Source organism: Cibotium barometz, chromosome 17 (genome assembly GCF_041138505.1).
Source record: "Cibotium barometz isolate CiBa-2024 chromosome 17, ASM4113850v1, whole genome shotgun sequence".
NCBI classification, from domain to species: Eukaryota; Viridiplantae; Streptophyta; class Polypodiopsida; order Cyatheales; family Cibotiaceae; genus Cibotium; species Cibotium barometz.
In genome coordinates, this window is record NC_141062.1 from 32,268,425 (window position 1) to 32,292,152 (window position 23,728).

Genomic DNA, 23,728 nt, shown 5'->3' on the forward strand with positions numbered 1-23,728 from the left:
TTCAGGTTTGTAGCCCTTGTTTGGCTGTGTTTTCGTCTCCGATCACTTGCAGAGGGGGTTTCTTGATTGGATTGTGGCTTTGGAGGCAGTTTGGTACTTGAGAAGGATTCTGAATTTCAGATTTCAGTCAGCATTTTGCTGATTTTGGAGCATCTATACCTGAGTTTTGTTCCTGGCGTACATGGTTTCCCGGTTTCTACATGTTTTTTGCCTTCTGTTGGCGGTGGAGTGCTTTTTTTTGCTGGATAGCAGCGTTTTGGCTGCATTTTGCTTCCCATAGGAGTTTGCTTCTCCCAGGATTGATTATATATAGGATTTGATCTTGGTTGGTTACAGGTTTTTCATACCTTCTCCAGGCTGGATACACGACATTCGACTTCAGGGAGTGTTCTTACACTTAGGTTTGGAACCATTATTTGGAGCAGCACGTCGCAGCCTATATGGTTGTTTTCTTCCAGAGAAGCGGTGTACCTGGCAACTTGTTCTGTTGCTTTTGTAGCTGAGTTGCTGAGGAGATTGCTTGTGGAGCTTTCTTGGTACCTGTTTCTGCAGTCTTTCATCTTTGATCGAGGACGGCGTCTCTGGCTTCTTGGAGTTTGCTCAACATCTAGTGTTAGATATCATCCCCTACTTGCTGGCTTCCTATTTGGTGTCCTATTTTAGCCTCTAGGACTGACCATGTTAGTCAGAGGGGCTGGTCACCCCTCACTCATATTTACCCATATTTATTCCCCATTTATTGTCCTAGCTATTTTTCCTAGTCGTGGAGGTCTTTTGCTCCAGTCGGCTGCCTACATGTAGTAGTATATATAGCCGGCATGCCTCCCTCATATTTCACTGCTTAGCATTGCTTGCCTAGCTTGTCTAGCTGCAGTCCCTCACTTACGAGGTTCTCCCCTCTTGCTCGTGAAAGAGTGCGCAGAGCAGAAGCAGAGTGGCACTAGAATGTGCTCAACAGAGAGTGCAAGAGAGAGAGAGATACGGAGCAAACTATTCTTAATATACAGAACCAAAACAGTCCCAAGCAAGAGACACTGTTAGTCTCATAAGTGAGGGAGCAAAATCTGTACAAGACTGAATGAGAAATGAGAGGCCAGCACCCACTATTTATAGTGGGGAAGTGCTGGCTGACTGGAGCTCATAAACAGGCCGACTGGAGAGCTGTTGGACATGGCCGACTGGAAAAATGCCAGAATGGCTGGGAAACATCCCAGAAAAATAGTAAAAAGGGGTGGCCAGCCCACAAGCAAGGGCCATACAAAAGGGAACCAAATGGGCACCATATGTAATATGCGGAAGCTTCGGAGAAGGATCGGTACTTCAAAACTCAGAAATCAGCACTCTTTTCGCGACGGAATTAACGCACAAACTGAAAGGAGATGTGCAGAAAATAGAGAGAGAAGGGGGAGATGGAGAGGACACAATATTGGGTCCCAATTACCCTCTGTAGGGCCCCCACCACGGATGGTGTATTTGCTTTATTAGAATGATGTAAATCTGAAAACAAATAAAGAAACTTGACCTTTTCTTGGCTGGAGAATCCTGCCCTTGACCTTCAGTCCTTCACCCCTTTGCGTTAGCAACTTCTTGGCTGTCCTGGCCCTTCTTTGCTTGAGCACTTGGTGAATTATGAGATGACTTCATTGATTATTGGCTGGAGTATTTATACTCCCCCTTTCATCCAGTCGGCCAGCTTTATAAAAGCCCCACGACTAGGTCTTTAGAACTAAAATGTTTTCACATTATGCAATATGGTGCTTTCACACTAGGCAGCCTGCTGGCCACTCTGCGCATGCCTGCAGGGACAGTGTCAGGCTGCTGGGCACTCTGCGCATGGGTGTGGGACTGCCCCCTACACCTGGCCGACCTGCTGGGTAGGGTTTCTAACCCTGTCGGCTGCCTGTCCAACAGCACTAAAGCTGGCCGACAGCCCTTCCAGCCCATGCCATGGCTGGCGGGCACAGCCTGGGCCCTCCTGGCCCCTTGGGGGTGGTTCTACAACTCCCCCATGCCCACACTAAGAGTGCAAGTGCAAATCCTCGCACTGGGGTAGCCCTATGGGCTAGCCCCATCTCTACATGCAAACCTACATGCCCACAGAGGTCTGGCATCCGGTTGCAAACTAGATACACAGAACATCTGTCATCATTCCAGAGGGAGACTCACAGCACGGACTGGCACTGCTTCATGTGTAGGACAGTGCACACCCGACCTTGGACTCATGTGCAGGACAATGCACACCTGACCTCGGACGACTGAGATGGATCCCTGGCCGACTCGTCCCGGACTGGGCTCACATGGGACCAGTTCACCATCCCAGGTCCTGCACCTTCTGTACAGAAATGTCTACGTGGCATCCAAGTGCGGGATGCACGTGACATCCCCTTCTGCTTAACTTGACGGAAGCTGCATAGCCTCCAAATAATCCGTCAATAATGCCGGATAGTCTTCGAAAAATTCTTTGTCGAGCCATACCGCTTCATGAGTTCCTCGGTCCTGAAACTTCGTGAGAAACTGTCGTAGTCTTCGGCCTGAGCCATGCTTGAAACGGTGCAGAAGGATCTGTTCCGGAACCATTACTTCTGCTTCATCAATAATGTCTGGTTCCGCTTCGTCTTTGACCTCTGAAGGGGATGGACCTGCATATGGCTTTAACCAACTGACATGAAATACATCGTGCATAGTCCAACTCGGAGGTAGCTTTAACTGCATAGACACCTCATTAATCTTTTTCCGGATGGGAAATGGTCCGAAGCTCCTGAAAGACAACTTTGGGCATCGCTTGCCCACCTGCTTCAATCTTTGCTTCATAATCCGAAGATACACCCAATCCCCTTCCGAAAACTTCATGTCCCTTCGGTCTTTATTGGCCTGTCGAGTGTAGGCCTCTTGCGCTTTAGCCAATCTGTCTTTAACGGACTCTAGGATCTCCTGGTAAGACTCTGTCACTCTGTTCGCCTCCGGTACTGAAGACGAAGTCCTGGTTAACAACGACTGGAAAGGCCTTCCAAACGCTGCCTCATATGGAGTCCTGCCAATAGCTGAAGAAAAAGAGTCATTCAAAACAGCTTGAACTAAAGGCAAAAACGATTCCCACTTACCTTGCTGATCGTGGACATAACACTTCAGCACATCAAAGGCCAACTGGTTGTATATCTCTGTCTGGCCATCTGTCTGTGGGTGGAATGCACTGGAGAAATTCAACTTAGTACCAAAATTATCAAACAATGCCCTCCAAAAATGACTGGTAAACTTGGCATCTCGGTCTGACACTATGGTCCTAGGAATCCCGCCAATCGGATACCAATGCCGAATGAAAAGCTGGGCAACATCCTCGGCGGTCACATTGGCCCTGCAAGGAATAAGCATAACAAATTTGCTGAACCTATCAACAATAGTTAAACACTGCGTATTACGCTTACTCGGACTGGGAGGCAGATTTGTGACAAAGTCCATCGAAATGTCCTGGAAAGGACCCTCAGGAATTGGCAAAGGCTGTAACAACCCTATCTTCTTTCCACGAGGAGCTTTCACCTTTTGACAAATGTCACAGCGTTGTACATATGTAAACACATCACGCCTCATCTTTGGCCAATTGTATGCCGTTCTAATTTCTCCAGAGTCGAATTCATGCCCCTATGACCACCTGTAATGGCGTCATGGGCATATTGGAGAAGAGCTGCCCGGAATGATTTCATGACACATAGTCGGCCTTTGTAGAAAAGCCAACCATCGCGTATCAGAAAATGGCATGGTCCTGTGGCATCCAATGCCTATTCCCACTGTGTACCGAATTCCTCGGAATCCGCGTACGTGTGCTTCATGTCTTCTAGTCCTGTACCAACAAGGTCAAGTCTAGTGGTCCGAATCGCAGATACTTGTCCCTTCCTGCTCAAAGCATCGGCCACTGGATTGGCCTTTCCTGGAAGGTACTCAATCATGCCACCGAACTGCTGGAATATCTGACTCCAGCGGTGTTGTCGATCACTCCACTGGGCACTTGGCATCGTCTGAATCCAGCGCAATGCCTGATGGTCAGTGCGAACCTCGAAGTCACGGCCATACAGGAAATGTTTCCAATGTTTCAAGGCCTGTATAACTGCTAGGAGTTCACGATCATAGACTGAGTAGTTCTTTTCGGCGGGCAGTAACTTACGAGACATGTAAGCTACCGGATGACCATTCTGCTGCAATACACCTCCAATTGCGATGTTACTCGCATCGGTGATCACTTAAAATGGTTCGTCACACAAGGCAAGGGCTAAACAAGGCGCTTCTGACAAAGCCACCTTGAGGTTCTGGAATGCCTCCAACGCTCGTGGAGTCATTCGAATCTTTTGCCTTCTTGTTTTCACTCCCTTTAGCAGATCGGTGAGGTCTGCCGAGAGATCAAAAAATTGTCAATGTGGGTGGAATATGCCTGGCATATACCCACAAATGATCTAATGTCATAAGCAGTCTGAGGTACTTCCCAGTTAACAATCTCGGCCACTTTAGTCGGATCAAGTCGAATGCCTTCGGCACTAATTATATATTCCAAGTAATGTACCTGGAACAGATAAAATTCTGACTTCTTTTCATTGACATAGAGCTCGTTGCTTTCCAGTAACTTAAGGACTTTCTCCACATCAATGTCATGCTGCTCAACTGTAGCTAAAAATATGAGTATGTCGTCCAGAAATATGAACACACACTCTCCAATCAACTCCCGGAACATACGCATCATCATGAGGTTAAATGTAGCTGGGACGTTCGTCAATCCAAATGGCATGACCACAAATTCATAGTGGGCCCGTTCTGTACGGAAGGCTGTCTTGGGGATGTCCCCCTCAACAATCCGTACCTGGTGGTACCCACTCTTTAAATCCAGTTTTGAGAACACCTTTGCTCCATTCAGCCTCTCGAGAATATAGTCAATTCGAGGCATCGGGAATCTGCTCTTGATAGTCAGCTTGTTGAGTGCACGATAATCGACACACAACCGAGAAGACCCATCTTTCTTCTTGACAAACAAGATCGGTGCTGCAAATGGCGACACGCTGGGGCGGATGAAGCCAGCTTGCAACAATTCTTGGAGTTGGCGGTCCAACTCCAATTCCATTGCCTTAGAAAGGCGATACGGAAACTTGCTCGGGGGTTCCGAGCCTGGGAGGAGGTCAATCTTGTGATCCTCCGGTCTGGACGGGGGGAGCTGGGGAGGGAGACTGTCCCGAAGAAAAATCTTCTGGAACTTTTCATGGAGAACCGAGTACTTCTCGGAAGCATGGCCACCGTCTGGGCTGTCCGGATGTAAATCATCGCACACTGTGCGCCTTTCCTGACTGCTCGCTTAGCCTGCAAGTGGCTTATGAGCGGAAAGTTTGGAATACCTGGCTCACACTTAATGGTCACCGGGGTGTTTGACACATTCCGATCGATCTGGAACGTGTGCTTGTCCCACTTGACATAAGGAAGAAACTTGTGAAACCACTGGATACCCAAAATAATGTATGCTCCTACAAGAGGGGCAACAATAAAGTCACGCACAAACTCTATGCCCTGAATCACTAACTTAGCACCTAGAGCTTCATACTTGACGCTCGTTGTCATACCTGTGCTAAAACCCTCAACTTGTTTGTCCACCGGAGTCGGCTCGAAACGGGCACGCCTAGCGGCCTGTTCCGTGATCACATCCTCCGTGCTGCCCCGCTGTCAAACAAGACAACGACTCTCTGGCCACCTATGTAGCCAAAGGACTTGAGCAATTCGTTGCGCTCATACTCCTGGTCATGGGCGCCCTTCTGCTTATCTTCGAGCTCCCAGCTAATAATTGCTCCAACTGAAGCACCGGGGGTTGAAGAACTAGGGGTAGCCGCTGGGGTCTGTGTGGGAGCTGTGCTCACCACGGAAGCTGTGGAGGCGGCGGCGGCCTTTGGAGGCTTCTTCGGACAATCCCGAGAAGTATGTCCTTTTGTGTGACAAAAGAAACACCTACCCTCCTTCCTGTACTGAGAAAGCTCCTCAGCACTCAACTTGCCACCTGTCTTGCCTGCCTCCGCTTTCTGGTCTGGAGTAAGCTTAGACGCATTGTTCGAGTTCTTGGAGCCAGAGGCTCCCGGGCTCTGTCCTGGGGAAGACCCCGTCTGGTTCTCGCTTTTGCCCCCCGAGGCGTTAGCCTTGGGAGAAGCCGGCTGGGAAGTCTTGGGCTTGCCACCATTGTGTTTCATTTCTGCACTCTGCGCAAGCGAGAGTGCGTCCTCAAAGGTGGCTGCCTAAACATATGCACCTCCCATTGGATTTGCGTGTCCAGGCCATACAAAAACTGCGCTTTCTTGTCCGTATCAGATAAGCCTAATTGCAGACACAAGGTCGAAATTTTATTGGCAAACTGAAGGACTGGTTGCGCGTTCTGACGCGCTCCCCTGAACTCGTCTTCGAGTCGCTCAAGGTAGTGGGGCGGTAGAAACCGCTGCTTAAGGTCACGGACGAACTCGTCCCACACATAGGCTGCCATACCTGCTCTGGTGTGGGCATGAGCCCACTGAGTCCACCAAGGAATGGCCTCACCTTCCAAGTACCAACTGGCTAAGATCACTTTGTCAATATCTGTTTTCCTAACTGCGGCAAAGTAAGCTTCAAATTGATGTAACCATGAATAAAGAGTGTGGGATCGAGTTTACTATTATACTTATTGAAATTCATTTTCTCGGAAAAATGATTCGAGGGCGCCGCCGGTGTCAATCTGGCGTCCAAAGCTCTGAGGTAACGCTCGTGTTCCACTCGTCGCATGGCGTCGTCTTCTCGTTGTCGAATCTCCAATGCACGCATCTGCATCTCAAGCAAGGAGCTTGGCTGCGGCTGTGACCCCGCGAGAGGGTCCCTGTGACGAGGATCTGGTGTCTGGGATACGGAAGGAGAGGGAGGAGGAGATGGAAAACGCGACGCTGGAGAGCGAGAACGCTCCTCCAGAGCCAAAATCCGCGCCTTCTGCTCATCCAACTTGGTTGTCTGGTCTGCGATTGCTCGCATCATATGCTGGAACATGTCTGTGACACTCAAGCCGGGTGCCCTAGCTGGGCTGCATGGTGCACTCTGGTCCCATGGTTCTGGTTCTCTCTCGTCGCCGAAACTCGCCATAGCGGGAAAATGCAATTCCTTTCCGGAACGCAATCTGACCATCCACTATCTGTGTGGGAGACTTCCGGAGGCTTCCGGAGGCTAAAAACCAACCGTCCTTCGAGGGACAGGAGTCACTCCGAAAGGGGTAGTCCACCGGCGTCTAAGAACCAACCACACGAGCGAAAAAATTTTCTGGTTTTCTTTGCTGAATCTTTGTCCTTGAAGTGAGCTCTGATACCACTGTAATATGCGGAAGCTTCGGAGAAGGATCGGTACTTCAAAACTCAGAAATCAGCACTCTTTTCGCGACGGAATTAACGCACAAACTGAAAGGAGATGTGCAGAAAATAGAGAGAGAAGGGGGAGATGGAGAGGACACAGTATTGGGTCCCAATTAACCTCTGTAGGGCCCCCACCACGGATGGTGTATTTGCTTTATTAGAATGATGTAAATCTGAAAACAAATAAAGAAACTTGACCTTTTCTTGGCTGGAGAATCCTGCCCTTGACCTTCAGTCCTTCACCCCTTTGCGTTAGCAACTTCTTGGCTGTCCTGGCCCTTTTTTGCTTGAGCACTTGGTGAATTATGAGATGACTTCATTGATTATTGGCTGGAGTATTTATACTCCCCCTTTCATCCAGTCGGCCAGCTTTATAAAAGCCCCACGACTAGGTCTTTAGAACTAAAATGTTTTCACATTATGCAATATGGTGCTTTCACACTAGGCAGCCTGCTGGCCACTCTGCGCATGCCTGCAGGGACAGTGTCAGGCTGCTGGCCACTCTGCGCATGGGTGTGGGACTGCCCCCTACACCTGGCCGACCTGCTGGGTAGGGTTTCTAACCCTGTCGGCTGCCTGTCCAGCAGCACTAAAGCTGGCCGACAGCCCTTCCAGCCCATGCCATGGCTGGTGGGCACAGCCTGGGCCCTCCTGGCCCCTTGGGGGTGGTTCTACAACTCCCCCATGCCCACACTAAGAGTGCAAGTGCAAATCCTCGCACTGGGGTAGCCCTATGGGCTGGCCCCATCTCTACATGCAAACCTACATGCCCACAGAGGTCTGGCATCCGGTTGCAAACTAGATAAGCAGAACATCTGTCATCATTCCAGAGGGAGACTCACAGCGCGGACTGGCACTGCTTCATGTGTAGGACAGTGCACACCCGACCTTGGACTCATGTGCAGGACAATGCGCACCTGACCTCGGACGACTGAGATGGATCCCTGGCCGACTCGTCCCGGACTGGGCTCACATGGGACCAGTTCACCATCCCAGGTCTTGCACCTTCTGTACAGAAATGTCTACGTGGCATCCAAGTGCGGGATGCACGTGACATCATAAAAGAGCAGAAACTGGGGATGAAAGTGCTAACACCCCCTCTTAGCACCAGATGCTGAACAAACTCCAAGAATCCGAAGATGAGGAGCCAAGGAAGCCTGAGAAACCGGCTTGGTGAACAAATCTGCAACATTCTCCGCGGAAGGACAATACTCCAAACGCAAATCTCCAGCAAGAACCCGTTCACGAACATAGTGATACTGAATCTCAATGTGTTTCGTACGAGCATGAAACACAGGGTTCTTGGCGATGGCGATGCAACTCTAATTGTCACACCAAAGAAGAGTAGATCCGGTAGGAGGACAGCCGAGCTCCTCCAATAATCTCCGCAACCATATCGCCTCACATGCAGCATAACAAACTGCACGGTAACTGCTCCAAGAAATGGCTCCAGACCCAAGTGAAAAAACACAGCCAGTGGTCGAACGCCGTGTATCTGGATCTCCACCCCATTTTGAGTTAGACCATCCAACAAGAGTGCGTCCTTGGCCATAAAAGATGCCAAAATCCAGAGTGCCACGCAAGCACCGAAGAACTCTGAGAGCACACCGCCAATGCTGCGGACGGGGTTTGGATGAGAAGGAACTCAATAAACTGACTGCGAAGCATATGTCCAATCGGGAGTAGGTCAACCATACCAAACAACCGACGAGAACCCGATATTGTCCCTGATCAGTAGAAAGCTTCTCACCAATATCCATAGGAGAAGATACTGATTTGCACCCAGTCATCTGAAATCTATCGAGAATCTCCCAAGTGTACTTCTGCTAAGAGAAGAAAATGCCCTTCGAGGTCTGCCAAATCTCAAAGCCAAGAAAATAATGCACGAGGCCAAGATCCGTCATCTCAAACTCTGTCTCCAAAGCATCCATAACAGAACGGATCTGCACAGAATAAGAACCTGTAAAGATGAGGTCATCAACATAGACCACAATGATAACAATCAACCCCCTCTCAAGGAGGATATAAAGGTTCGAATCTTGCATGAGAACGGCGCAGGCCGAGCTTCTGAAAGAACTCATCAATCTGCTGATACCAAGCCCGCAGAGCCTGCTTTAGACCATATAAAGCCTTCTTCAGCCGGTACACATGATCCGCGGTACTCATAGGACCACATAAGTCTGCATGAATGAGAGCAAGTGATGTCGAAGATCTGTGTGTCGCCTCCTTCGGGAAGGCGGCTCGGTGTTGCTTCCCCTGTAAACAAGAGGAACAAGCAGAAGACGGAGCCTTGATGGTCGGTAATCCATCAACCAACCCACCGTTCGAAGCTCGCTGCTGCAGAAGCTAATAGCTCAAATGGCCAAACCGAGCATGCCAAAGAGCAGAAGAAGCACCAGAAGAAAGCAAAGCGGTCAATTTGTAGAGGCCACTATCTTGGGCTTCCTGAGCCAAGATGCTACCAGTTGCCTTATCACGAATGGTAATCTCATAACGAGAAAAGATCACCTCCGCACCCTGAGCTGTAAGAGCACTCACTGACAAAAGGTTAAAAGCCAAATCTGGAATATACAGAACGTCAGAGAAGTACCTCTTGTCCTCGTCAGAACGGAAGATGGGGATAGTGCCATGACCATGCACTGGCACAGAAGAAGAATCACCCAAAGTGATCTCGCTTGATCTGGCAGTGAAGTCCTCGAACCAATCTCAACGAGGTGTCATATGAGCAGTAGCACCGCTATCAACAATCCAAGACCGTGACTGAGAAGTCACAAGAGCAAGTATACGCCGAGTACCTGCTAAGAGAAGAATTCCATCATCCTTCTTGGGTTGAGACACCGCTGTTGAGGAAGAGTTCTTTGCTGCTTCATTACACTTCTTCTTGTGACATTGGGGTGACTTGTGACCCTTCTTGCCACAATAATGACATTCAATGTCCTTATTCTTTGAAGATTTGTTGTCTTTATCCTTATCGGAATCCTTGGAGTTCTTGTCAGAACCCCCTTTTCCTTTCTTTTGTTGAGTCTTCCCTTTATCTCGTGCTGCCAAAGCTCCATCAGGGCCACTGGAGGTGCCAGTCCACTCCTCAAAGCGAGACCCAATCTGCATAACGGAGGGGAGAACTTCCTCCCAAGTAACTAGAACAAGATGAGGAGAAGAAACCAGAGACTGAAAGTATGCATCAAATCTCTCTGGAAGTTTGGAGAGCAGCCGAATAGCCATATCCTCTGTGGAGATGTCCTTGCCACAAACAGCAAGCTCGTCCCGGAGATCTTTCATCTTCGAGATGAAAGCAGATAAAGATGAAAACGCAGAAACTGATAAGTTCATAAGTTGCTTTTCCAATGCCAAAATCCGACCCAGAGACTTAATCTCATAGAGATCTGCAAAAGCCTTCCAAACTTCATGTGCAGCATCTGCTGTACGCACATGAGAGAGAACAGCATCCTGACAGTTCAACATCAGGAAAGAGAAAACACGTCGATCATTCGACTGCCAAATATCGATCTGTGCCTGAGTCGCACCACCGGAAGCAAGGGTGGGAGGGGTGGCATTGGCTGGTGTAACAAGCCAATCCCAGAGATCCACGCCGCGCAAGGCCGATTTCACCTTCACCTTCCATAGGGTGTAGTTGGAACCATCCAACTTGGCAGACTCAGCAAACATACGAAGAGAAGTGGGAGCAGCCATCACAAAAGCTTGGGTTCAATCTCAAGAAATGCACAAACTCTGAAGAAAAGGTGTCCTCCACAAGTACCAAGAGTGCCACCAAAGCCTGCAACACCACAAGCCCCCTCTGCAAAGGGAAAGGGCCACTCGAGAGGAAAACGCAGCAGTGAACAAGTGCTGTCCTGTAGAAAACAGGCCGCCTGCAGTCCAATCTCCAAGTGGGCAATGAAACGCTGATCAACAAGAGCCAAATGGCTGAATTGGTGAAGCCAATCTGAAGGAAAAGCGACCAGCAGGGTGCTGTCCAGAAAACGCAGCAGCAAAAGCTATGAATCTGGAAGAAAACGCAGAGGAGTAGGTGCTGAAAACAGGGCTGAATCTGGGGCAACAGAAAGGTTGCTAAACCGGGAGCGATGATACCATGAAAGAGTGCACAGAGCGGAAGCAGAGTGGCACTAGAATGTGCTGAACAGAGAGTGCAAGAGAGAGAGAGAGAGATATGGAGCAAACTATGCTGAATATACTGAACCAAAACAGTCCCAAGCAAGAGACACTGTTAGTCTCATAAGTGGGGGAGCAAAATATGTACAAGACTGAATGCGAAATGAGAGGCCAGCACCCACTATTTATAGTGGGGAAGTGCTGGCCGACTGGAGCTCATAAACAGGCCGACTGGAGCTGTTGGACACGGTCGACTGGAAAAATGCCAGAATGGCTCGGAAAAATCCCAGAAAAATAGTAAAAAGGGGTGGCCAGCCCACAAGCAAGGGCCATACAAAAGCGGACCAAATGGGCACCATAAAAGAGCAGAAACTGGGGATGAAAGTGCTAACAGCTCGGGACATGTATTCCTTTTGGTGATGATATTGAGAGCAGGTTCTCACCTGTGTTTCCTCTCCATCTCTCTCTCTCACTCTCTCTCCTGTGTTTCTACTTTCCCTTCTTCCGCTTCACATTCTATCAATTGGATTATATATCATCTCCAGAGGGTCTACTGCATCATTTTCATGCTTGTACTGGCCATTTATGAGGCCCTGCATGTGCATATTTATTTAGGTATTTTTTCCTTTTTTTTTTTTCTTTTATAGCATTTTTATGCTATTGTGGAGCTTTCGGCTTGCTACAACTGGCCGACCAGCTCTCCTAGGGAGTATATAAGGGATGTCCCCCTTTCCCCCATTTCATCTCATTCTTTTGCATGCACTTGAGGTCATTAGCAGCTACTTCTGCTTCTTATCATTGTACAACACCTACGGGCTTCCCTCGTGCTTAGTTTTCAGCAATAAACATCAATTTCCAACATTTACAAGTCTTGTACCTGTGCCTACATCTATGTTTTCTATTTGCTTCACTTTCTTTCACAACCAGCATGGGGCCTAGGCAATGGGCAGCCAAGCACTTGAATGAAGGGCATCATGTGTGGACAGCATTGAAGTTAAACGAAGCATTTTAGGGAGTATTTCCTTAATATCTTGTCCAAGAGCAAGCCAAGAGCATTCAAGACTAGCCAACTAGCTTCCTTCCACATATATATAAGCAAAAGAATCATTCATCATTTCACATCAGCTCATTCATTCATTCATCAACCTAGAAGTCAGTAGAAGTCATAAACTTGACACCAACTATCTCTCTGTTCTTCTCTCTCCTCTATCTTAATCATATTTAAATCAACATCTTATTCCTAATCATGCTTAGGGCTGTGGATCAGTATAGCAAAGGCTTCCGGGCATGCAACATTGCTATCAGAGCATTCAGGCTCAACCCCACTAAGCATAAGTCCCAAGGAGTTGCATAGATCCAGCAGAAGAATGCATCAAGGTAGCAAATGGAGTGGTATACAACAGGCGAAGCTAGAGGAAAGCATTCCCTGAGGGTATGTAGTGAGAAACAATACATCATTAAGCTCTCAGATCAGTTCCAAAGGCCTAGTAACAGGCATGATCAATTCTGCATAGGTGACCTGAAAGAAAGTGAAGCAAATATAAAACACAAATGTAGGCCAAGGTACAAGACCTGTAAATGCTGAAAACTAATGTTTATTGCTGAAATCTGAGCACATGAGGGAAGCCCGTAGGTGCTATACAATGATGAGAAGCAGTAGCAGCTGCTAATGACCTCAACTGAATGCTGAAAAATGAGATGGACTGAGGGAAAGGGAGCCAGCACTTATATACTACCTCAGGATGCAAGTCGGCCAACTATAGCAGGCCGACAGCATGGCTGTAACATAAAATGCCTAGAAATACCAAAAAATGGTTTAAAAAATGCTGAATAATCTCTGCTAAGATATGCCAATGCAAGGCCTCATAAATGGCCAATACAAGCATGAAAAAGATGATGTAGACCCTCTGGAGATGATATAATCCAACATGACCCACCATTGTGTTAAGCGTAAGCGATAGCAAGCATGGGGATAGCACTAGAACAGATGCTCAGTTTTTCAGCAAGACTTGGAACTGGAGATCAGAAGTGGAAGGTGCTCAGACAAAAACATCAAAGTCAGTGTCAAAGTCAGAAGTAGAAGTTTAAGGTCAGTAGTCTAGGGAGGAAGCATGACAGAGTGTCCACCCCGTCATCAAGTTTAGCAGGAGGGGATGTCACGTGCACACCCGTGCCATGGCAAATCCTTAGCATAAACAAGAGAATCCTTGAGTAAGTCAGCTTTAGAGCATCATTAGTAGCATCATCATCTTCATTACCATCAGTGTTAGCATCAGTATTATCTGAAGTAGCATCAGCATCAAAATCAATCCCGTCATCATCATCATCACCATCACCATCATCAACATGGGAAGGCATGGGACCCTGTCTGTGATATTGAGCGGAAGTTTTTGTATTGGAAAATCCTGTCACACAAATGCTCACACCGTCTTCTGTATCCTGAGTTTCGTGAGTTCAGCAATCCACTTCAATACTTCAAACTTTAAAGAGATATGAGAGAGAGATATGAGAACTGTTCACCAAATTGGGTCCCAAATTACCCATTGAAGGGCCCCCTATCCCGATGACGAGATAGTATATATTTGCTTTATTACTTTAGAGAGAATGACAGTGGACTGTAGATAAGCCAAACGCAAGATCTCGGAGGATCGGAAGTCTGGCTGAACTGTACACGGCTGTAGAACACCTCAATGAACTGATCTCGAGCCTATGCACTCTTCCCAAGAGCATGAGGAAGGGCTGCACACCTGAGGCTGAGAAAAGAAGGCGGTGGACTGTTCTAAGCTATGTTAGAATGCTGTAAATGCTTATCAATGCTGTGTTACCTTCACCATATGGCTGGGGCAGATGTGGATGATGATTAGAAGGCTGAGAACTGCTATAGACTGAAACGCAGATCTGTAGGGGTACTGTGCACCCGCCGGCTGCTGGGTATGCAGAAAACGCAGGTGTACTTGCTGGATATGCAGAAAACGTAGGTGTACTTGCTGGTTATGGCCTGTGTATGACTGTATGGCTGCGTTGAAGAACTGTGGGCTGCTGTACTGCTGCGTTGAAGAACTGTGGGCTGCTGTACTGCTGCGCTGAAGACTGTGGATGGCTGAAGGCAAAACGCAGATGCTCAGAGGGCTGGAGAAGCAAAACTCAAGTACTCCAAGGCTGGATGAGACTAGTCTAGTGCTGAAGGCAAGGGTACTCCTAGGGCTGAGGAGGAAAGCTCTTAGCACACTGAAGACTGAATGGGAAACTAAGCCCTATGCAAGCCTATTTATACTAGATAGGGGCTGGTCAAGTTGGCTGGTCATTTATTTAATAAAGTTTATGTTTGTAAATGACATTACATGCTAAATAAATACCATAAAATATGGGAAAATTACCAGATAAATCCTAGTAAATTCCCTAAGGTTTCTGGGATGTTCTAAATGATGCACAGGCATATGAATGCATATTATGCAGGATACATAGTGCTTTCTGATGCAAACCCTAAGGCTTCTACTGACTCTACATGCATGAATGATTCTCTCCAAGTGGGTTAAGGGACTTGACTGACTGACCAAGGTGGAAAGGTACGTAGTGTACGGCACGCTATCAGTACGTACGGAACGTACTTCTGTACGAAACAAATTTTAAGGTACGTAAACAGTACGTACCATTTGTAAACAGTCCTAGAAACCTGAATATTTTGTAGACATAGCAACCAAAATACTTAAAATAAAGACTGAACCTCATTACTTAAAGTTTAAATCAATTATCAGTTACCAAGCCCATTACACAATACCCCATGTCAACAGTCATAGTGATATAAGCAAGAACCATGAAAGTCATAGATGATAAAAGAGAGTACAAATATCATGTCTACAGCACATGTCCTGGTCCACAAGTGCAAAAAGCAAAACAATGAAACACTACAGTTGTCTAGACTCTAGAGTCTAGACGCAAGAGTCTCAAATCTCATCATCAGATGAAGATGATGAGTCTTCTGAAGAGAGCATGCCTCCATCATTGATACCATTGCCCTCTTCATCGAACTCTGGCTCAGCAACAACAAGCTCCAGTGCATCCTCGTCATGTGCCTCGGGAATCTGAGTGTGAAGAGAGCATGCCTCCATCATTGATACCATTGCCCTCTTCATCGAACTCTGGCTCAGCAACAACAAGCTCCAGTGCATCCTCGTCATGTGCCTCGGGAATCTGAGTGTGAATGAGTTCGACAGCCTCATTTGCACGCCTCTGCTGAGTGCGACGAACTGGAAGCTTTCCCCTGCGAATGCTCTCTCGTCTCGCAGAGCCTGGATCTGGAGCTGCCTCGCATAGAGGAATGCTGAGAGATCGTGCACGTGAGCGGGTCACACAACGATCCACGCTCTCAAGCTCTCTATGTAAAGCTCTCAAAATCTCATCTTGCTCATCTCTAATCTGCCGATCCACAAGCTCCGGGCGGGGTTCATCTACCAATTTGAGTAGTGTTGGATCAACCTGTTTAAACATGCCACAAATTGCATATTGGATATTCATTGAACTAGAAAAAAATTTCTACTTCTAAGTTCTTCTTGAGTCCAAATTCCAATTTATACCTGCTTCGGTGACCCCAAAGCATGGTAGCTTCGCACGAGCCTCATGTTAGCTCTGCAGTACACCAACTTCTCTAATTGAGAAGTACTAAGGCGATTCCGAATCTTGGTGTGTATAAGAGAGTATGAGCTCCAGTTCCGCTCACATGCTCCAGCTGAGCAATCCTGTGCAAAAATGAGTGCAATGCGAGCAAATTTGTAAATCTTTTAATGCTAAAACATCAAGCTTCACTTCCGAAGACTATACTTTAGAGATTAATTACAAGTTACCTGAGATAGAACACGAAGAGCAAAGCGTGAAAGGTTTGGAAGACCAACCCTTCCATAAGAGTGCCACCATGTCAAAGAGAATTTCATGGCTTCCTTCCTCAATGACACAGGTCTCGCAAATGAAGCACCAATACCACTCATGTACGTGGTGAACTCTCTATCGATCTGAAGTTGCTCCTCCTCTGAGAACATCCTTCCAACATACTCTGACTACTTCATGCTCAAAGCAGTATTATTCCATAGCTCTAGCGACCTGTAGAGAGGATGGAGCATGGCAGCCATCGCATGGATGGGACGGCTCATGAATGTCCACCGTTTGTCTACAATGTCCAAGATCTCACCTCGGCTGAAAATGAGAGATTGAAAATACATGTCTTAGGTTATAGTGCTAAGTGTACACATGTCAGTCCTGACATGTCATGAGAATCGGAATCGAGAAGTCATAAAAATCAAAGAAAGAGGAAGAAATTAGAACTATTGCTTACCGTTGAGCAGTCATCATGGAGCACTGAGCAACATGGTCTTTCATTTGCATAAACAAATGAAAGACCAGCCCCAAAGTTGAGCCCTCCATGTCTGTAAGTCGGAGAAGGACATACACGGGCTTAAGTGCAACTGAAAGGCTATGAACTTGCTGCCAAAAATCATCATCCAGGATCCGCCTCTGCAAGTCTTTTGTACGCTCATCCTCTGAATGATGCATCTGTCACCACCTTGGATCCACAACTGTTGATGATAGTGAATCTCTTATCTTGTAGAGCCTATCCAAGACCAAGAATATGTAGGCAAACCTGGTCTTGGAGGGTCTCACCATATCCAAAGGGCTATGGCTCCGAAAGATGGCAAGAGCCTGATGCTTCTTGCGGAAGAAGGTGGTGATCTTTACAGCATCTGCAACAATGGGCTGCACCCAAACAAGCTTCCCAATGTCTTCCATAAGTAAATCAAGACAATGGGCAGCACATGGAGTCCACACTATATGTGGAAACTCTGCCTCGACCATTTGACCCATTGCCTTGCAGTTAGAGGCGTTGTCGGTCACCACCTGCACAACATTGTCCTCCCCAACCTCAAGGATAGCCTGTCGAATGTGGCCATAAATGAACTCCCCTGTGATCCTATCTCCTGCTCTCCCTGCATCCACGGCACGCAAGAAATAGGTGCCCAAGCAAGATGACACAAGGATATTGATTATGTGCCTCTTGAGAATGTCTACCCACCCATCTGAAATAATAGTGCATCCAAACTCCTGCCAACCTTCTTTCACAGGAGTGAGCGCCTTGTCTATCAAGGCCTTCTACTCATCCAACATGGATGTACGCATCTTCGTATACTCAAGACCTGTCCACGTCTCAGTAGGCCCTACCTGCGCAATTGCTTTCACCATTCTTTTCCATTGGTCTGTCCTTAACACATTGAAGGATATATTACACTCAATAAGAGTACGACAAATCTCCATTTCCGCCACCCTTTGCCGCTCCTTTACCCAAGCTTGTGATGAGATACAAGAACGCAGAGTGGATTGCTTTGATGCCTCCACTGTACCTCTCGCATCTTGTGGCAGGAGGTCCTCATCATCGGCAATACGTGCCCTCTTCCTGCCTGTGGTGGATTGGGCTGAAGCCAAAAGACTTTCACCCTCATCTAGTGTACCTGAACCTGTAACATCTCCAATAAAAGCATCATGGAGAGCATCTTGCGTACTTTCACCACCTCTAACACTGCTTGCACCACCCATTGCAGGACAATTCTCCGCACTCAATTGGTCCCTCAAAGCTTGTGGTATTTTATCACATGGACCACATTGATTGGTGCACCCGATACCTGTCATGTGCTTGATGACGCGAGTTATGGTGCTAGTGTACTGCTCCCCGCAATACTTGCATGCCCATAGCCGAGTACCTGACCCTTGCTGAGAAGGGGTGTTAACAACCCTCAGGACATTGGTGTGGATTGCCCAGTTCGGGTTAGTCTTGCGCGGCATGATGAAGTCTGGGCAGGAGAGAGAGCGAGGAAATTTGCTCTGCAAAGTTTTGCAGATACACACAGGACACTCAATTTTGCAAGTACACACAAAATGCCCAAATTTTGGTCGCTTATCTACAATCGCCTGATCGCCACACACGCGCCTTGCCACACGCCACATATTTTTATTTTTTTTAAATGATTCCGCATGGATCCGTAAAGTACGGTACCATACCGTATGGCTGTACCGTGCTGTACGGATCCGTACGTGCATACGGCAGCAACCTTGTGACTGACTGACCCGCTAAGGCTGAGGAATGATCTACGCAGCTCGTGCCTGACGTATCCTGGACTGAGGATGTACAATGGGGTCACGACGTACGACAAATATCATCCTACTGGGTTCTAATACTGTACAAATGTTGCACTACTGATGATGAGCCAGTTTGTCACCATGCACTGAGTGCAGAGTGCATGTGACATTCCCTTATGCTTAGCTTGGCGGCAGGTTCATGGCTTCCAAGTAGTCCGCCAACAACTGGGGGTACTCCTGGAAGAACTCCTCGTCGAGCCATACGGCTTCGTGGGTACCTCGATCTCGGAATGTCGTATAGAACTGACCTATCCGTCGACCGGAACCATGCTTCCATTGATGAAGAAGAATCTGCTCGGGCTCAATAACTTCTGCTTCGTCTACCACGTCTGGCTGCTGTTCATCTGAAACATCAAACACTTCTGGACCAACATATGGTTTTAGCCAAGAAACATGGAAAACATCATGCATTGTCCAACTGGTAGGCAACTTTAACTTCATGGAGACATCACTTAGCTTCTTAACTATTGGAAAAGGGCCAAAACTACGGAATGAAAGCTTGGGACAACGTTTGTCCACTTGTTTCATTCTCTGTTTCATGATACGTAAATAGACCCAATCCCCTTCCTTGAAGTGGACATCTCGTCTACACTTATTTCCCTGTCTGCTATATGCTTCCTGAGCTTTGGTCAAGCGGTCCTTGACTGACTCAATGATCTCGGAAAATGCTTCCGTGGTTTTATTAGCCTCTAAAGATGGAGACACCATTCTCGTCAAAAGAGAAGAAAAACAGCGACCAAAGGCGGCTTCATATGTAGTCCGTCCGACACTGGATGAATGAGTGTCGTTCAAGATAGCTTGGACCAATGGAAGATAATGTTCTCATGGACTGCTGGTCATGACAGTATGACTTGAGAACATCAAAGGCCAACTGATTATAAATTTCTGTTTGGCCATCTGTCTGCGGATGGAATGCACTAGACAACAGCAACTTAGTTCCGAAGTTTTCAAATAATGCCTTCCATAAATGCGAGGTAAACTTGGAATCTCTATCTGATGTTATGGTGCTAGGCAAACCACAAACTAGATACCAATGCTTGAGAAATAGACGGGCTACGTCCTCGGCTGTGGCCGTATACTTGCATGGGATGAGCATGCAGAATTTACTAAAGCGATCCACAATGGTAAAACACTGAGTGTTACGGGATCCGGTGGATGCTGGTAGAGGCCCTACAAAGTCCATAGATATGTCGATGAAAGGTCCGTCGGGGATAGGTAAAGGTTGAAGTAAACCTGCCTTCTTTGTATGGGGAACCTTGACTTTTGACAAATCTTACAAACTTGTGCATGTGCATAGACATCACGCCTCATCTTTGGCTAATAAAAGGACCGTTCTAATTTCTCGAGGGTACTGTTGATACCCTTATGTCCTCCAACTAAGGAGTCATGGACATCGTGGAGAAGAGCGGAACGCTTTTCCCGAGTAACACGGAGACGGTTCTTGTAGAACAACCAACCGTTCTGTACTGAATAGTGGCCAGGCTCAGAATTGAGAGCCAAACTGTACTGAGTACCAAACTTAGGGGAGTCGACATATTGGTCTTTCATACCATCTAAGTCCTTCCCCGTGATTTCGAGAATGGTAGATTCTTGGACTACCTGGATGCTAGACTTTCGACTAAGAGCATCTGCTACTGGGTTATGCGCTTACCAGGGATGTATTCAATCATACCTCCAAACTGTTGGAAGATTTGACTCCACCTGGCCTGCCGATCACTCCACTGGACACTTGGCATAGTCTGAAGCCACTTAAGTGCTTGGTGGTCTGTTTTCACTGTGAAAGCCTGTCCATAAAGAAAAGGCTTCCAATGCTTGAGCGCTGTGATCACACCCAAAAGCTCTTTGTCATATACCGAATAATTATTTTCGGCAACATCCAACTTTCTAGTGTAATATGCCACGGGTCTATTGTCCTGCTGGAGGACTTCACCTATGGCTACATTGCTGGCATCGGTGATAACCTCAAAAGGTTCGTCCCATGATGCTAACTTTAATACAGCTGCTTCTGAGGCAGCTTTCTAAAGTGCACGGAATGCATCAATCGCCTTGCCTGTAACTGAGACTTTCTGCTTGCGAGTCTTCACCCCCTTGAGCAAGTCGGTAAGAGGTGCTGCAAGGTTGGAAAACTGATGGACATGGGTACTAAAAGGCCTAACAAAGACCTACGAATGAACGGATTTCTTGGGCGGTCTTTGGAATGTCCCAATCTAAGATCTCCTGAACCTTTGATGGATCCAGTCTAATCCCATCGGAACCGATGATGTAGCCCAAATACTGAACTTCCTTAACACCAAAGACAGACTTTGGAATGTCCCGATCTAAGATCTCCTGAACCTTTGATGGATCCAGTCTAATCCCATCGGAACCGATGATGTAGCCCAAATACTGAACTTCCTTAACACCGAAGACAGACTTTTTGGCATTTATGTAGAGCTGATTATCTCGCAAAAGTTACAAGACTTTCTCCACATCTTTCTCATGCTGCTCCGCAGTGGCTGAGAAGACTAGTATGTCATCAAGGAATATGAAAACACACTTCCCAATGTGGACTGCGAAAATCCTAGACATCATCTTATTGAAGGTTGCGGGTGCATTTGTAAGCCCAAAAGACATGACTACGAACTCGTAGTGACCACGCTCTGTCCGAAAAACTGTTTTTGGAATATCAGCTTCAAAAATGCGGACCTGATGGTAACCACTCTTGAGGTCGATCTTAGTGAAAAACTTAGCACCATCTAAACGCTCCAAAATGTACTCTATCCTTGGCATAGGAAACTTATTCTTGATAGTGAGTTTGTTTAATGCCCTGTAGTCTACACAAAGGCGTGCAGACTTGTCCTTCTTTTGGACAAATAGGATAGGTGCAGCAAATGGGGAGGAAGAAGGCCGAATGAATCCGCGGCTCGGAGAAGCTCAGATAACTGCTTTTCTAACTCGCCCTCTGAAGTCTTGGAAAGACGATAGAGAAACCTGCTAGGAGGATCTGATCCAAGGACCAAATCAATGTGATAGTCCTTAGGGCGAGAGGGTGGGAGACTGGGCGGGAGATCGTCCCTAAGCATAATGTCCTGATGTCTGGATAGAAGGTCTGCTAACTGAGGGACTGAAGATGTAAGGGATGCTACTAATGAGGGAGGGGCTGTTTGAGCACGAACATAAAGGAGTGCTCCTTCTGCTCCCTTGCGGATAGCTCGTCTGGCCTGGAGATGCGAAATCAATGGGATACCAAGAATGCTTCTATCCCCTCGAATCATGACAAGCTCAGGAAAACCTTTACAAATAGTAAAAGTGTCCTGCCCCCAAACGGGAATAGGCTCATACTGACGGAATCACCGAATTCCTAAGATCATGTCACACCCCAACAAAGGTGAGACGATGAAATCTCGTTGAAATGAGTCCTTCTGAACTTCAAAGGCAAATTGTTGTGCCTTCTGGGAAATGTGGGTGCGAAGACCAGGCGTAAACCCGTCCACATCCAGATGATATGGGACTAATGTGCAGTTCAATTTATTAGCCAACTGGGGAGAGATGGCGTCTTCAAAACTACCCATATCGAAAAGGACTACAAACTGTCGGCCCTGGGCAGAGCCATAAGCTCGGATGAGGCTCTTCTGAGCAACATCGCTCTCACCCTCCTGCTTAGCATCAAATACCACGGATGGCATAGGATGCATAGAAGGTAAAAGTTGAACTGCATTTGAGGTAGTAGGCGGGGCTGGAGGAGCTGGGGAGGCTGTGGCAACTGTGGCAGAAGGAGCGTTGGCGGCTTGTGTCGCTTGCCATTTGTGGCAATCCTTCTTTTTACCATGCCCTATAATATGATAGAAAAAACATCTATTTTCTAACTGGTACTTCCTTTGCTCCTCTGGAGGAAGATAACCTCCAGTAATGCCTGCTTTAGCCTTTTCATCAAGGGTTTTCTTGGGTTTAGATTCTTTATCTTTCCTACCCCCTGAACTGGAGCTATTACTGCCGTCCTTCTTAGCATCTTTAGAAGAAGCGTTACCTTTCCCTGTCTTTGCAGCTGATTGCTGTTGCTGGGGTTTGGTACTGGATGGAGATGATTTCTTGGGCTTGCCGTCGTTCAGCTTCATTTCTTCATTCTGAGCGAGAATCAGAGCCCGGTCATATGTACTTCGTTCAAAGTTACGAACTGTGAACCAAATGTTAGTCCAATCCACGATGAATTGCTCCATCTTCGCCTGCGCAGATATCCCTAACTGCTGTGCTAAAGTAATAACCTTACCGGAAAACTGAAGCACTGGGGATCCGTTCTGTCTAAGTCCATAGAACTCATCTTTCAGACCGGTCATGTACTGGGGCGGGAGAAATCTCGTCTTCTGGTCATGGAAAAAGATGTCCCAGTCAAAGGCAGTGACACCTGTGGCTTGGTCTGTATGAATACTAGACCAATGCTGCCACCAAGTAACTGCCTCACCAGTGAGATGGGAAGCTGCTAAGTGGACTTTATCTTGAGGGTCTGTGATCCTAGCTAATGGAAAATGAGCATTAAACTGATGAATAAATTGATTAACTGATGAATGATCACACTTACCATCATACTTACTGAAGTTTGGTTGACTGCGAATGACGGTGGTTGATGCTGCTGCGGACTGCTGGCTGGTGACACCTATGACTGGGGAGACTGAAGAGAGCTATTGATACCTCAAGTGTATGGCCTCTTTTTCCCGTTGGTGCTCGAGTAACATATGTTCTCGATCAAGCTCACGTTGGTGTTCCCGAGCGGCGAGTTCAGCCTGACGCCGGTCTTCGTCGATCCTGCGTTGGGCTTCCTCATAGTCCCGTCTTTCTGCTTTTTCTTCTTTCCTTCGGGCCTCATCCTCTCTCCTTTGTTGTTCCATCTGAAAGAAGAGGGAGATGTAGTCGGGTGTTGCTGGAGGTGGAGAAGGACGTGCAGCTGCTCCCTCCAAGAGTTGGAGACGCTCCATGAGCAGCTGGTTCTGAGCTCTAAGAAGAGCTATAGTGTCTACTGTAGGCGGAAGAACATGGTCTCCTTCAGGGGAGACGTCTTCCCGCTGAAAAGTACTCTCTTTTGTAGA

The 23,728-nt window shown here is 47.3% G+C and overlaps 1 protein-coding gene and 1 pseudogene across 2 annotated transcripts in view; both read right to left on the reverse strand.

The window, feature by feature from the left end:
* LOC147629891 (protein CNGC15b-like) overlaps positions 1-23,728 on the reverse strand; it is a 118,791-nt gene that overhangs the window by 84,738 nt on the left and 10,325 nt on the right. The window lies entirely within an intron of this gene.
* LOC147629892 (uncharacterized) lies at positions 15,303-18,657 on the reverse strand (annotated as a pseudogene). The gene is made up of 5 exons (XR_015267760.1): positions 16,816-18,657; positions 16,331-16,676; positions 16,064-16,225; positions 15,608-15,965; positions 15,303-15,519 (listed from the first exon to the last, which is right to left on the reverse strand). The product of XR_015267760.1 is annotated as an uncharacterized LOC147629892 (transcript).